Source organism: Xiphias gladius, chromosome 16 (genome assembly GCF_016859285.1).
Source record: "Xiphias gladius isolate SHS-SW01 ecotype Sanya breed wild chromosome 16, ASM1685928v1, whole genome shotgun sequence".
NCBI lineage: Eukaryota > Metazoa > Chordata > Actinopteri > Istiophoriformes > Xiphiidae > Xiphias > Xiphias gladius.
The window spans coordinates 3461154-3477080 of record NC_053415.1 but is presented as its reverse complement, the minus strand read 5'-3'; the positions used below and the strand labels follow the sequence as shown (position 1 = coordinate 3477080).

The window sequence follows — 15927 nt, the reverse complement described above, 5'->3', positions numbered from 1 at the left end:
CTCTTTATTCACTGCCTGTCCCTTTTTCTGTGACTCCTCACTTGTCTCCCCTGTGTGTATTAAAAATAATTTAGGTAAACTTCCTTTATTTCATCTTTGTGTTTGAGTTGCCATCCTTTTGGATTTGAATTATAGAAATGTGTCTCAAACAGTACATAAACATAAGCAAAATGTGTTTTATACAATAATATATTCAAACAGTAGTATATTATGACACTAATTATGCTTGGTTTGTGCTGTTATTTAATTGAGGCTATAAGTTCCACTGTAATTACCAAAGAATTTATATCTCTTTGGTAATTAGGCCTACATTGTTTGAATGTGATCAGGTCAGTTTTTGTTTGTGTTGAGCAGCACCAGGGCATAATGCTAATTCTCTCCTGGGCACAGTGGGCAGCACCTGCTCTCTCTCTGTTTCTCTGTCTCCTCCTCTTGTCCTGTATCTCTTCCCCTTCCCAAAACTGAGCTTTGATTTATGCAGTCTCTTCATTTTCATCTGTGCCACCGCAGAAAGTAATCACAGGGTCAACTGATATTTATATGCAAATGTTACTGGCCTCCGCTAGGATAATCATATAGTGAAGATGAAAATATATAGGGGTACCTCATTTTTACAAGCATTTCAACTTAAAAAGTTTTAGTCTGACTGTCTTGACTCCTTCCCCAGTCCTTTCATTTTTGCCACTGTATGAATACAGCCACTCAAATATACTGCCAGGAGCAGATAATGTGTCTTTAAAGTTGAATTCATTTTGGACATCTTGAAGAAATTACGATTATTATGTTTTCTGTGTGTAACAATGCACCGGTTTATTTATCATACAATAATCCATAACCATATACCATTAAATACCACCGGAGCGCCATAATATTTATATTTCTGAAATTATTTTTAATGTTTAATTCAGTCTAGATTTGACGTTTTTAATGGAAAATGCTGACACTCTGGTAAAGAAACAGGTGCCTGCTTCATCTTCCAACCCTGTCCAACCCAACAGCAAACGCATTTTGCAGGAAATGTAATCACTCGCTGGATTATGTTCCAAGGCAATTTTTGGAATGATCGAAGCACTTTACTCATTATTGGCAGCACAGTGATCAGACTCGATACTTGAAAGTGTAGTTTAGGTAGATTCCACTGAAGAATAAGAGCGGAGCGGCGGAAGTTGTAGAAATGTTGGATTTAAACATTTGTTTCGCTCCAGGCAAACATATTGTAAGTTTGAAGAAAGTAAACTTGTGAGATCACAGAAACACCTTTGAAGACAAACCCAGTGCTGGATAACAGGTTGAATAAAAAGTAAATAAAATTAGCAGAAACCCACTGTTTTGAATTTTCTCCAAAGGTTTGTGTTGAAAACGTGTGAACAAATCACAGTATAATGTAAAGAGTGCCGAGTAGACAAATGTGGCAAGAGTCTAGTTCATATCTGTATATTTAGATACCATTAATCCGAGAAGAGTGTCCTGATGTTTGCATTTCTCTCGTATAAGTGAATACAATAATACATAAAACATTTGTGTATCTTGGCTATCCACACAGACTCATACACTCTTTGTATTTTTTGAAGTGTTCAAAATTATTTTCTCTGAGGTCACCATCTGTGGCAACCATAATACTTGGCTGTTTAAAAGATTTTCTCCCTGGTTCTTTTCTGCAGTAAAGACATCGAAATCTTTTTCAGTCGTCATGAATTTATTACCTACGTGGCAGCAAAACACGTTATACCAGCCTTCAGAAACTCCTGTAGTTTTAACTGGACTAATGACAGTTTTAGGACTAAGAAAGACTCACTATAAACGGACTTGAAAACATTCGTAGCCTAGCAATTGTAAGGCTAAAAACAACCTATAATTCAACACTGTAGCAGACCAGGTTACAATGATACTCTCTTCTTTCAAAGACAACATTTAATGTTGTGAAGTTCTATTCAGGCCCATGCAGTAACAATTTAGCAGAAATTTCAATAATCTCCCATGCCCCTGAACCAGTATTATGCACCAAGTTTAATTTTCTGTAACGATACACTGGTTCAACATTTTACTAGTTAATGAAAGGTCGAGGTCAAAGTAGAATTTACTGTCATTTGTTTACAATACTCAGAATACAGGTGACCATCATAACATTCTTTCAGTGCTACGCTGTACACAGTAAAGAAACAGGTACCAAAGAAAAACGTACAGAAGTCAGTAAAACAAGATACAAGAACTGGTGTAAATATTCAAGTTGTGCTCATTGGCGTTTTACTCTTATATCAAGAGAAAATATAATCTTTGGTCTCAAACAACAAACTGTTTTGAAGTTATTCAGAAAACAAGCCAAGACAAATCCTGCCAATATTCAAATGCAAAGGAAAACTGCCATTCCCAATTATTCACTTCATTTTTCATTTAATATGAGATAAAACTTTGTCAAACTACAAATTCAAATGTAAAAACCAAATTTACATCATCGTTTTCAAACTTAGGTATCGTCAATAGCACTTTTTCTGCTATTTCTCACAGAACTAGCTGAATTGGAATGGCTAATTGAGACAAGACCCCCCCCCCTTTGGTTGTTTCATTTCATTCTTTTTCTCAGTAACCGTCTAGCACCATAGACAACTGTCTCATGTACTACTCTAGACATGTCACATGAGATGGTGTCGAGTTAGTGGAGACCAGTAGAGGACAAAAGCACCTCAGTGATGTCATGCGATTTTGCCAATCTCTTCCAATGAAGAATACAAATCCTGATAAAGGTGCCCTTGCCCTAAAAAGCACAGCATGCTTTGATAGCTCAGGAGACTGAGGCTCTTGACAATTTAACCAATGAGCCTATATGATGAAAAGACAAACAAGGGCAAAGGGAATTATGTTTATGTTATGCGCACTCACACACATGCACTCACCCACTTATTGACCGCACAATGTACCACTTTATATGCAGTGTGTAAGTCTTGCGGATAGTATTTTTTAAAAGCAGTGTAGGATTTCACACATTTAATGAACTGTGCGCTTGTGGATGAGTTTGTATTCTCCTGGCAAACAATACACCATCTCTCAGACCAAATTTGTAAAGAATGAGCTTCATCTCTGTGCTCTTGGGAGGATCAATGACTTGTTATCCTGCGGACCTTTGTCCTAGGACACATCAGTGATGGAATTGAATTAAGCTTTTTGTAATGCAATTCTCCTCGTAAGCTGGGGATAGTCTCTCCCGCTCCGCGTGCTGCCTGCAAATCTTCACACTGCATCAGCGTGAATCAGTCAGGTGATTGGGAAGATGTATGAGCCAGTCAGCTGACAGCAGCTCTTCACATGCTGACCCTGCCTATCCTTCATTTATCTGTGCAGTGGAAACAAGGTGAGCATAGTCAGAAATGTCACGCCGCGCCTTTACAAGGCAGCACCCAGACATTCACGACATACTGTAGAAACACACACCTCTACTCTCTGCCTCCCTCATCATCTCAGAGAAATAAGGACAAACAGACAACAGCCACTAATAAGCACAGCTTTCCTCACGTATCAGCCATCACGAGTACACAGAAGCTCCTGACCTCATTACTGTGTCACACACTTTGAAAGAACGGTGTAGCAGCTTTGACAGCTGTATGTTATCTCATTTTTACCCTTTAACTCATGCCAGTGCCAAATATGAAGAGCTCAGGTGAAAATAGAAAGTTCAATGACTGAAGCTCTTTAATTAGTAAAGGCAGCCGGTATAGTAATACTCTGCCAGGCTTCTGGTTTGATGGATGAGAGGTGCTGATTAACAACAGTCCTGTGTGTGTGAGTGTGTGTGTGTGTGTGTGTGTGTGTGTGGGGGGGGGGGGTGAAAAAAAAAAATCAGTTAGGAATGACTAATGATTACCTGGATTCTATTTCTGCTTTTTTTTTTTTTTTAAGTCAAACCACAGCAACTATCGTTGTATCACGGGCAAATAGCTGATTTTAGTTATGTTTCTAGGCATGTTAGAGTCACCCTGCTAAAGCCGGTGCTTGATATCGTAAAAAGGGAAACTCTTACTATAGCAGATGGGGGAAGAAAGCCTTTTGTTGCTCCAGTGGGAGCTGTGAGAAATCTGATAAATGTCCTCAAGCGATATCAGCGGTGATGTCATAGCGAAAGATTCTCCAGCGTCAGAGTCTGCAAATACGTCATTCTGCACAGTGAAGGTCAAACATCCAAGTGAAGTAACAATAGGCAACACACATTTTTGAGTAGAGGGTGACTAAGTAAAAAGTAGCGATAACACAATGTAAATATACTTACAACATACTGTACTACATACTGTAGTAAGGCCTGCTTTCAAGATGTTACTAAGTATTGGCAACAAAAAAGTAGGCTACCTGTGCTCATTATGCAGAATGGCCCTCTCACGGTTGCCAACAATTACCTGTAGGTGGAAAGGCTCCCAAGCAATCTAGTAATCTTCACCTATGGCCATATTTGGGTTGAAAGGGTTCATCTGAGAGTTACTGACAACTAATCATTTCTCTTGTCCATACTTACCATTACGCAGTTGCCTGTGGAGCAACAAGACTGTAAAACATGGGGGACAAAAATACACAATCCCTGTGGGGAAAAGAACACACACACACACACACACACACACACACACACACACACACACACACACACACACACACACAATCATTCAAGTTCATTTGAAGCTAATATGAGATTTCTTCAGTTTAAGCTAGCCAGATCGAGTGGGTATCATCATCCTAGTAGAGACATACAGTATTTGCTTGATCTCTAATTAGTTCAAACTGAACTTCAGAGTGCATTGTTAACCATTAAACAAGGATTGTGCATGTTGCTCAGCATTTGTCATGCTGTATAGTTATTTCTTCATGGTCAATATGGACGGTAGAAGTGATTACATAGATTAATAACTTTCAGCATACATTCAGTGTTTTATGAATGTTAGGAATATATTAAGATACATGTAGATTTGAAAAATTCAAATGTAAGGTGCCCTGTGGAGTGTTTCTTGTGAACAAACAAAATTATGTTTACATTCAGCATTTCTCACCAAAACGTGTGTATGCTTGAGGTTTAAACACACATGTTGAGTGCATTTCCTTCTCATTAAATATTTGCATAGACAGCTTTTTAAATATTTAATTCAATATACAAATATCTATTGTATCTATTTAACATGATCCATGTTTACTAGCTTGCCGTGTTAAAGTTTAAAGATTTCAGACCACAAGTGCAGACACACACACAAAGGCATGTAAGGGCAATGAAGTTACTTTAAAAAATGAACAAAACTGGCTTACATGCTGATGGGTTAGATGAGCTGACCAACAGAAACAGGAACCCCAAAGCATGTGATCCAGTAACAGGGAAACAGGGGAAACCAGAAATACCATGAACACTAGAAACATGCACAGATGAACTGACGAAGTATTGAGGGGGACAAGGGAGCAAGGATAATTGGAAACAGGTGAAACTATTTGGAGGGGCAGGCAATCAGAAAGGTGGGAAACACACTTGGGCAGAAAGCAAAACCACAAATGGACACTTGAGGTAATAAATTTCAAAATAAAACAGGAAGCACAGAGTCCAAATTAAGTCACTCCAGGGGCAGATGGTGACATTCAGTCCTATTTTTCCTTGCCTTTTTTGGTGCATTGCCCCGTTTCTTGGCACGTTACCAACATCAACTGTCAATTAGCTGAATACTGTGACACTTGCAGAAGGGATGTGTGAAATGTTGAACAACATGAGTATCGTGACCACTCTTGAACACGTGCAATAAACAAACGAAATGGAGACCTTGTAAACACATTGCTCCATAGTGCTCTTAGTAGTCAAGTTAAGAACTGCATAGGGTACCTTTAATGTCTATTTTAATTTCATTTTAAAATCTTCTTAAAGCACTTTGAATTGCCTTATTGTCTAAAGTCTCGATACAAATAAATTTGTATTGACATTTTATAATGTCACACAAAGGGGAAGTGATATATGAATAAGCTATAGTATTCCCCTGGTCCATTCAATCAGTGTCAGGTCAGCAGCCATTAGCCTGCCATCAGCATGACCGTTTTAAATTATGCATTATGGTTTCAGCCTTCATTGCATTTTGATGGCAGAGGGATCCATGGAGCTACCAATATTGACAGAGCACTGACGGATTGGTAGCATGCATGTTGCATGCATTAGTATTGATGTACACAGTCGATATTGTGTACTTACAGTTTCAGTGGTGAGCCAGTGGCATTGCACGCAGACATGTTTGCTGCATTGCAATTACTCACTCTCACTACAATGGACAAATGGACAGTCAATATATATTAAGAAAAATGAATGGCTACAATTTCAAGTGGTAGGACTTGATAACTGATAAGTGACACTGAGTACGGCGCCTGTGACATCAATTAAAAATGATCCATGACATTAACTGTCACATCTACCTCCTGCCACGAAACTATTCTCACACTGCCTCTGTGAGTTCTCCAGCATTGCAGCTCAATATTTTGAAAGGTGATATTCAAACCAAAAATTAGAGCAGGTGATGACTGAGGTGCACGTCCTTTAAAAGGGTAGACCTGTATCATCGCCCAACCGCTAATTGATGTTTATTGTGTGTGTGTGTGTGTGTGTGTGTGTGTGTGTGTGTGTGTGTGTGTGTGTGTGTGTGTGTGTGTGTGTGTGTGTGTGTGTGTGTGTGTTGACTGCAGCGTCAATCTGAAAATGGTCTCCACCGTTTTGCTACAGTTTTTGGGTGGAACGACATGTTTCCTTGAAACAGTGTGCAACAGGCTGTGAGATACATTTTCTGTCATTTGGAGGTTGTGTCAGAGGTGTTACTCAATCAGCAGACACATATATAAACCCCGCTGTATATAAAAGGCAGTGCACACATGTAACACAGCACGGTGTTCAGTGCACCACAGTTTCCATCTGAATAAACGTTTTGCTATGTTTTGTTGGGGCTGAACTAGCCCCAGGTGTGTGTGGGTGTTGCCTCCACTCTGTGGGCTATTTAGCAGCAACACATAGGTCAACATTGGTGGCTCGCAGAGAACTACCATCTGACGACCTATAATGTTGTGTACTGACTGAAGAAGAAGCAAGCAACCTGAGGCACAGTGGACCTCTAGCCTCCTCCATTTGGACTGATAGTGAGTCCTTGGACTTTTTTTCTTCCCTTACCTGATCAAAGACACTGACTGTTCCCCCTGCTTTTGATCAGTGGAGATATCATCAATGCCACCAGTTCCCATTATCACCCTTATGTTTTAGACCATTTTATATGAGAAATATTAAATTCCATTTTTAACCGTATTCCTTTGTTGTGGTCTTTTGCCCACTGCTGATCTGGTTTGTCAACCATAAGCCTGCAGGCCCCTGCAAAGACAATGTAGAGGGTGTTACAGCAGATGCTATAAACTATGTGAAAATTCCTTCTACACTGTTCTTAGCCATGCAACTACAAAACAGCACATCCACAACAGAATGTGGAATCACACTTTCATCTCTCTCCAGACAAACTTAGCCAAAACTGAAAATACTTTACCAGATGAAGTATAATGAATAAAAATGGACAACAAAAATATTTGACTTTATGAGAAAACATATATCTATTCTACCCTGGAAAATGTTCTCCAAATATCTTCTGAGGCAGCATAAAAGAAAATTGCTCTCCTAACATTCTCCCCATTAGCCCAGCAATGACAACAACTGTGTAGGCAATAACCCAAAAATATTAATATATATTCTTACGAGGGGGGCCGTCTGTGTTTTGGCTGATGGAATAGCTTCCAGGGCCAGGTGAAATATTACAGCCGTCAGTATTTCTGACAGAGCCTTTATTCCGGTCGCTGCTGTTTGATGGAGGACTCCAGCGAGTTTGACACCCTGCTAAATGTCACCGCCTCGCTGCCTCTCTGGAAACAGTGATAATGGCACGCTGGAGTTTGGCAACACAAGCTTCAGCATTGCCCCGGTGCACAGACATTATATTTTTAAGCCAAGGGGTGCAGAGACAGAGCCATTATTAGCCCTGTGGGACCACTGTCAGTGTCCAGTGGTTTTGTTGGTCATCGCATCCAGTCGGCGGATGTTTTGTAGTGTGTGGTTACATTCTATTCTGTACAGTATTACAAGTATATTGGTGCTCTGGTTCATCACCTTGCGGGACACAATGCCCCATCTCAGTCTTATCACATATCATGGAGCTTGGGTGACCACCTTAATGGAATTTTTTACTGTGTGTCCTCTATATTTTGTTCAGAGATGTTTTGTCTTACACTTTGCCTTTGCACTTCTGCCTATGGTATGAGAATATGTGTATAGCATGGTAGAACCTGTCCGTTCTGTCTATGCAAAAAAGCTCTCTTCTATAAATTTAAATTCCTACATAAAGCTGACATAGAGGTGACCACTGGTTTCTGCTTTATCGACTTTGCTGCACCATAACTTGGCATTATAACTGAAAGACGTTCAGCCAAACCACATTTCAGGATGTGGATGGATGGTAAGCGGTTTGGAGCCCAGACAGTCAATCACTGCGGGGGCATTCACCACTTGAGATCTCACTATTAGAGCAAAGGACACGCTTAATATTGTGCCAAGGAGACACTATTTATCATGGTGTAATTTCCGTTTGACCAAAGGGAGAAACACAAGCAAACTGGGACATATGGTAATGGCTTGGAAACATCAGCAATAAGTGGATTGTTCATTTATTTTCAGATGCATTTGCTTCCAGAGGAAACAGACTAAACAGGCACAATTTTATTTGGGTTTTTATTATTCTGATCTCATTTTAGCATGAAGTAATTAGTTAGCAGATTAAATTTTAATGTAAATCTGACAGAAGAAATTGGAAGAATCTGAGTCAATTTTCTTTCAATGCTTGTTTAAACCAGTGTTGGAAGTATTCACCTCCTTTACTTAAGTAAAAGTATCAATATCACTGTGTGGAACCACTCCATTACAAGTAAAAGTCATGCATTCAAATTTTACTCATGTAAAGTGCAGAAAAATTATCACCAAAACGTACTTAAAGTATCATTTCATAGTGCTTTAGAATATAACATATTATTGGATTATTATCAGCTATGCATTAACAGATAAGCAACATTTTAATGTCAGCAGGTGAAGGTGGAGCTGACGGTAACAACTTTACAAGATGATTATATTATGTTTGCAAATATTATGTGCAAAAAAATGTCTCCATCTTTTATAAGTCATTATCAATTATCTACCGAGGCCTGAAAGTTTTTTTTTTTTCTAATAAATTATTATATCTTCCTAGCTAATTAGATGATTTCAACCTGATTCCCTTAGAAATCAATTTGTTTCAATAACTTTTTCGGACTAAGTGTGAGAATCTTGAAAGAGGACAGAACATGGGGTTGCTGCTTGAAAAATCGAGACAAAACTTCACCTTATTTTAGAAAATTCATGAATCCACTTGATCAGGTTGACCTTATCTCACCACACTAGCAGATTTATGAAGTCATTTTAAAAAAATATCACTTTTAAAATAATAACAATAATAATAATAACAATAATGATAATAATAGACAAAAATTAACCTGGTAAGATTAAGATTTTTGCAGTGCATGCAGTATGTAAAATGTGAATCTACAAAACTCCAATGGAGAAAATGATATTCCCACCAACTATAATGTCACATTGCTAAAACATGCTTTTTAAAAAAATATTTTAATGCTCATTTCCAAGTGAGTACAGTATAGCAAGTTGCAAGAGGTTGACTGAGTGGACTGGCTCGATGGAACATACAACCAGAAGGTTTTACTGAAAAAGAAAGAAGAAACTTCAAAGCACATCTTGTGAGTTACCATTACTTCTCCCATTGTCACAGTTTGATACTGTGCTGCCATCAGCCGTGAGTATGTGCTTGAAGAGACTCTGCATTTACATCCCATAGAGCATTTTTGGCCAGTCTGTGAGTACAGAGAGAAATCTTCAGCAGACAATTACAGAAATGGTGTGGATATTTCATTCTTCAGAATGCCACCCATTCCACTCCTATCAGTCAGATAGCTTTCATTGTTAATACATGAGGCTAAGGGGACAATGACTTCGTCTTGCTGCACGGTGAAGCCATTCTGTTTAAAATGGATCCCTTAATTATAAGCTATTTCTGGTAAGTCTCGCTTAAAGAGTCCGGGTTTTAAGGACCAGTTCATTCTACAAGGCCAAAGATTGTCTCCACAGGAAGCCACTGCATTCTGTTCTGTGTATGTCAAATGTTTTAACCTCCATGCAAAGGACACTTAAGTAGTCATGACTCTCTCTTATTTTTACTTACTTACTTTTAAATAGAAAAATAGTGTTTTAGTTTTAGTTTTCAATTAAGGAACAACCTGTATAGCTGGGTATGTGTGTTTTTATACGTGTGTGCCTTTGGCATTTTATATGAAACTCTCGCTCATGTGTCAAACTTGGGCTTGTTTGTGTATTAAAAATCATATATAAGTTACAATAAAAGCAAACTGTCATATTATTTACATTTTATTACATCTAAACATGATACTATATCTATATGTATTAGTTATCCCAAGTTAAGGAGCTACCTTGCCTTAAAGTCTGCCCTAGGTGATCATGTTTTGGGGACAAAAATCTGTTAACTTTCAACTGGAGGATGACACAACAGTATTTGTCATTTGTACAAATGCCTAAAATGACCTATGTTTACATTAACCTGATTAAGAACTCTAGCAGCTGTTTGAATTATGACTCCTGTCATCAAGTGCAGAGGTGTGATGTTGTTGTTAGCAACTGATGTGGGAGACCACAGATCTTTACGAAACCTAACCAAGTACTTCCTTTTTTAACCATCATAAGTTAAAAAATTGTCATCATTGTCATCGTGGGCCCATTTGTTGTCATCAAACACAACACATGTGCCCATCAATATAGGGTTGCAGTCAACAAAAGAAAATCTTGCTTGACTGAAATTGTACCTACTCTTCAACCAATTGATTGGTCGCAGGAAGAAAAAACACCTGCACATTATCTCTAGATGAATTAAATCAGCCACAGAGCTCTGAGTGCACTCTACTTGGTAGCCTTATTAGCCTAAATGAAATAGAAACAAACATAAAAAGCTAGTATTAGCAGCATAACATATTGAAATATGTCACTTCACATATGGTCACACTCAAAGCCTCAAGCATTAAACATGAAAGCTGACGGAGCATCCTACTGCAGACAAAGTAGCCTGCCATTTTCATGTTGGTTCTTGAGCTTTGATATACAAACTGTTGATTTGCAGAGTTTACACTTTACTTTTTGGTCATCAGTTTTAACAAAATGCAGCCACACCGATGACTTCTTTGACATGGTGTCAGTTAAGAGGTGACTCAAAGTAAACATTCAGTAAACATCAACTAAGTTAGTCCGAGCATCCTCAGAGAGGTGTTGATTCAAGTGTATGCTAATTTTGGAGGCTGCAGTTGTGTTATTGTATTGTGTTATATGGACAGGCGTTTCTATTATTTTGTCCACCCAATTTATATCAATGAGGATAGGCCAAATAGTAGTCTGTCTGTAACTAAATGTTGTTGATGGGGCTGTCGTGGTCAGGTCTCTCTTGAAAATAAGATTTGGAATTTCAGTGCCATCATACCTGATCAAGTATAAAGTCTCAAATCTCCAGGGAATGGATATAATGCACTGTCCTCCTACAGTACATGGCAAAAATAATTGTGTGTCTGTGTTTGTGAATATTTTGTATCTTTTTTTTGTTTTGTTTTACAGCATATCATTGAGTTCAACAGTCAGATTTTTCTTTGTATAGAAAAAACCACAATAAAGTACACACTGAACTAGCATAACTAACCTTTGCTCACCTTCTGTATTTTCTACTTTCTTATTGTATGAATAATGTCCACTATTGGGCAAACCAGGAGATCAATATCGATTTCAGATCCATTTGGCCACAATTTAGTGGCATTCCTAAATGCTACGACCTCAGCTGGGGTGCAGACAGATTGATCTATGACAACCAAATTGTTGAAAGGCATCACGGTAAATACAACAAATAGAGACTGATCAATTTCTGCTCATCTGAGTCACTGTGTTTGACCTTGACCAGAGAAGAATTCGAGAAGGCGGCAGCCTAAGAGAAGATGCAAAATATATGTCACTTTTTGTGAACACAGTCATTGTTTATTTAAAGCTTAGCAGACTGAACAATAAATCTCTCCTTTGTCTACTGCTAAGGAAAACTATGCATCATACAGAATGATGCAGTGATGGCTGGTTTCATAAGTATCTTTTTGTCAGTTAACATTGTTACATTATATATTGCATTCTGGCATGGAAAAACATAAATTATTTAATTTGCTGAGCTAGATGTAAAGAGTCAGATGAAAAGTTTAGTTCAGAGTCATTCAGAATTCACAGGAAAGCTGCTTTACTCTTTCAAAAGTTCCAAAAGATTAATCTAAGTCTGTATTTAATGTAAATAATGATATAGCATGTGCTTATGTCTTGTCTAACAAAATCTAAATCTGTTTTTGGTTGCTGATCAGAGCCTTGGCTGTCCTCTTGGCAGAATCAATCCCAGCACACATTGGGTGAGGAAAAGGGTACACTCTGGACAAGCCACCTGCATATCAGACAGACAATCGTTCACACTGCTGAGTAATGTAGAGTCACCTGTTTACGTAATCTGCATGTCTTTGCACTATGGGGGCAATTGGAGCACCCAGAGGGAACACACGCAGAACATTCAAGCTCCACAAAGAGAAGCGATTTGCTGTGAGGCAACAATACTTAACTCCGCAGCATTCTGTTGCTCCCTCTACAATGTAAACAAGAAAAAAAAAAAGCAAGAAGGCCTGCAACAGATGGGCTGGCCCCTACAGAACCCTGATCTCAACATCATGGAGGCAGTTTGGGATCACATGAAGAGACAGAAGACACTGAGACAGTCAAGTTCTCCAAGATGCTTGGAACAACCTACCTGCCAAGTACCTCGAAAACTGAGTACCAGTGTACTGATGAGAACTGGTGTTGTTTTAAAGGCAAAGGGTGGTCACAGTAAATACTGATTTGATTTAGGTTTTTTTCTATTTAGTGCACTTAGTATGAAGTTAATCAATGAATAAAAATAGGCATGTCAATGAGCCAGTAGCCGTGTTTCCATAATGTAGGTAGCGAACATTTATCTAACAATACCGATCAGCCGTTTCTGCTGTCACACTTTGTTTTGTTTCCTCAATGTTTCATCCGTATGAGTGTGATTCGGATGTCTCTTTTTTGAAACTGTGTATGTTGAAAGTTTGAAATAAAGATTTTAAAAAAACCTTGTTTCCACTCCACTGAAGAGATGAACAAGAAACAACAGATCCAAACAGAAGATCAGTGTCGAGCAATGAGGAGACTACTACTCCAACAAGCTGTATTGTGACTGACTGTACGTGGATTTTAAGTCTTCAGGTAAACCAGCTGATGTGTTGAGCATCATGTTAGCGTCCTTGCTAACTTTACGTTAGCTACAAATAAAGTCGGCTACCAGCGGTGTCTACGACCAAACAGTTAAGGTTGGCATGTTGCTCATGTGAGGCTCATATTAATGTTTACAAGACACAGACACCAACCCTGGACAAAAATTTTATTGGTAAATAGATGACGGACAGTTTGTTGCCTCCAGTCAGTACCAAAATGATACCCCCTGCCCTCCATGATGTTTTACAGTATGAAATGAAAGTGAGCATGAAATCAGTATTAATATCACATTAATAGACTGCGATAAAGAGATATGAAATGCAAACCACCTAATAAGTCATTTTAATAATAGCAGCTTAATTGCATAAAAAAGCAGTTTTTGATTGGCTGAGCTTGACAAGAAGCCATACCCCTGCAGCATCTGACATCTAAATCCAAATGTAAAGTTATTGATGATGGGCCACACCACAGTAATAGAGAGGTATTAGTTGGTCTTATCTCTGCATGTTAGGATTCTCCCAACATGTTTGCACCCATCCACACATACACGAGTAAATAAAGAGCACATGCATCCATACACACGCACTCAGTGTCGATCTCTGTCATTGTCAGGTACTATAAGAGCCAGCATGCTGTGGCTGACAGATGAGCAGCACTGGACAACAATTGATTAAAATGTACAGTTTATGTACCATCTGGAAGGTCAGGGTGAGCATGTTATTGCCACACCTGCCATTGTGTGTCTTTCCTCTTCGATGAATTTTAATCACCCCTGCACCATTGTAATCAATAAACCATTTCATGGTATCCACACTAACATGTAATTCTTTCTCCACCCACTGCACAGCAACAACTAATTCACAGCTGCCAGACTCTGCTCAAATGAATGACTGTGTGCCTACAGTCCAGAAGACATGGCAGAAAAATACATTAATACATACATACAGTAAGCCATGAGAACAAAAGTTAAAAAAAAAAAAAATAGGGTATGTTACCAATCAGAACTTTTGGGACAATGCACGCTAAACTGAAAAAAAAATACAATGCATTCTGTAAATGTATTACCAGTGCACTAGCTTTCCCTTTCTGAGTTGCCTGATGGTGGGCCAGAACTTCCTCGAGGCCATCAGAAAGTCCTCCTCCATAGCTTTCCCAATCTCCTCCCACACCTGGGTTTTTGCATCCACGACCGCCACAGCTGCACCCCTTTGGCCTTCCAATACCCATCTGCTGCTTCAGGAGACTCCCAGTCCAACCATGCCCAAAAGGCCTCCTTCTTCAGCTTGATTGCCTCTCTGGGAACCTGCTGGTGTCCACCAGCGGGTTCTCTGGTTTGACAACATGACAGCCACCTACAACCTTCTGAACAAAACTCCGAACGGCTGCCTCAGCAATAGAGGGCCTGAAAGTGGCCTACTTGGATTCCATGTCACCAACCTCCCAGGGGATGCATGAGAAGTTCGTCTCGAGTTGGGAGTTGAAGACTTCGATGACAGGGGCTTCAGTCAGGCGAGAACAGACATATGCCATTACTACCATCTTTGTTTTGGATAGGAAAAAGTGTCACATTCCTGAGAAACAGGTTATGAATCGAAGTCTTTCAAAGATTCTGGAAAAATGCCCTAAAAACGGCTGATGTTAAATGACCGCGTGGGTTTTTTAAAGATCACTAGATACTTATTTCTCTCAAAAACTGATGCTTAACTCTATGACTTGAATGTACTGGTAATACATAAAAATCTTCCTCTCTTCTTTGAGCCAGATACTGAACCCACTTCTGTCCTGTAAATTGTGATGTAAAATAGGGCAACAGCAAAATTATAAACATTTATAAGTAATGCATGTGTTACATGTGATATTAACTGCAATGCAAGTGGATTAATACACTGTCAGAAAAAGAGGACTCTGTATATAAAAAAAAGTGGAGTAAAGTAATGAAATGTAGGAAAGTATAAAACCATCTTAAAACCAGAATCCGTATCTACCTCCACCTGTTTGACTGGCAGTAATAAGATGGGGTCATTAAAATAAATACAGCACTGTCCATCACCTGCCTGTGATTGACAGACACAATGCGATGCCGATGATACTGAAGGCGTTGTTCCTTTCAAGGTTAGCAACGTTGTCGCTCACGTATTTTTAATCAAGCGCACCTGAGGTTAAATGTTTCTTTGGCAGCCAACAATATCAAGCCCCCCATATCAGAAAACCATCCATGCAGGAAATTCCAAATAACCTTGAGAAGCTTAACAGTGCTTGTGACTAATAGATACACAGAGCAGACAAATAACAGATCAAAGTTCTGTCTCTAAACACACCTCGAGCCCCTTTGTATTGTCAATAATGAACAATACTATACATTCTCCCCAATTCAAAAAAACTGATTTAAGCCATGTTGAATTTAAACATGTAGCTTTTCTATCTGTGTGTGAAAAGGTTAAAAGAGTTATATATTTAATGGCTAAAAGATTCATCCATAAGTCCCTGTTGCACCCTTC

At 38.9% G+C, this 15927-nt stretch overlaps 1 protein-coding gene and 1 long non-coding RNA gene across 4 annotated transcripts in view; both read right to left on the bottom strand.

The window, feature by feature from the left end:
* The window catches only part of LOC120801336 (inactive dipeptidyl peptidase 10-like), a 201847-nt gene that overhangs the window by 131768 nt on the left and 54152 nt on the right, over positions 1 to 15927 (bottom strand). The gene's annotated exons all lie outside the window — the stretch shown is intronic.
* Positions 2375 to 5407, bottom strand: LOC120801337. Of its 3 annotated transcripts, none has more exons than XR_005709084.1 (4): positions 5275 to 5407; positions 4499 to 4561; positions 4013 to 4148; positions 2375 to 3328 (listed from the first exon to the last, which is right to left on the bottom strand). It is a non-coding gene; the product is annotated as an uncharacterized LOC120801337 (long non-coding RNA). The 3 variants fall into 3 exon arrangements; XR_005709086.1 differs by having other exon boundaries at positions 4013 to 4132; XR_005709085.1 differs by lacking the exon at positions 4499 to 4561.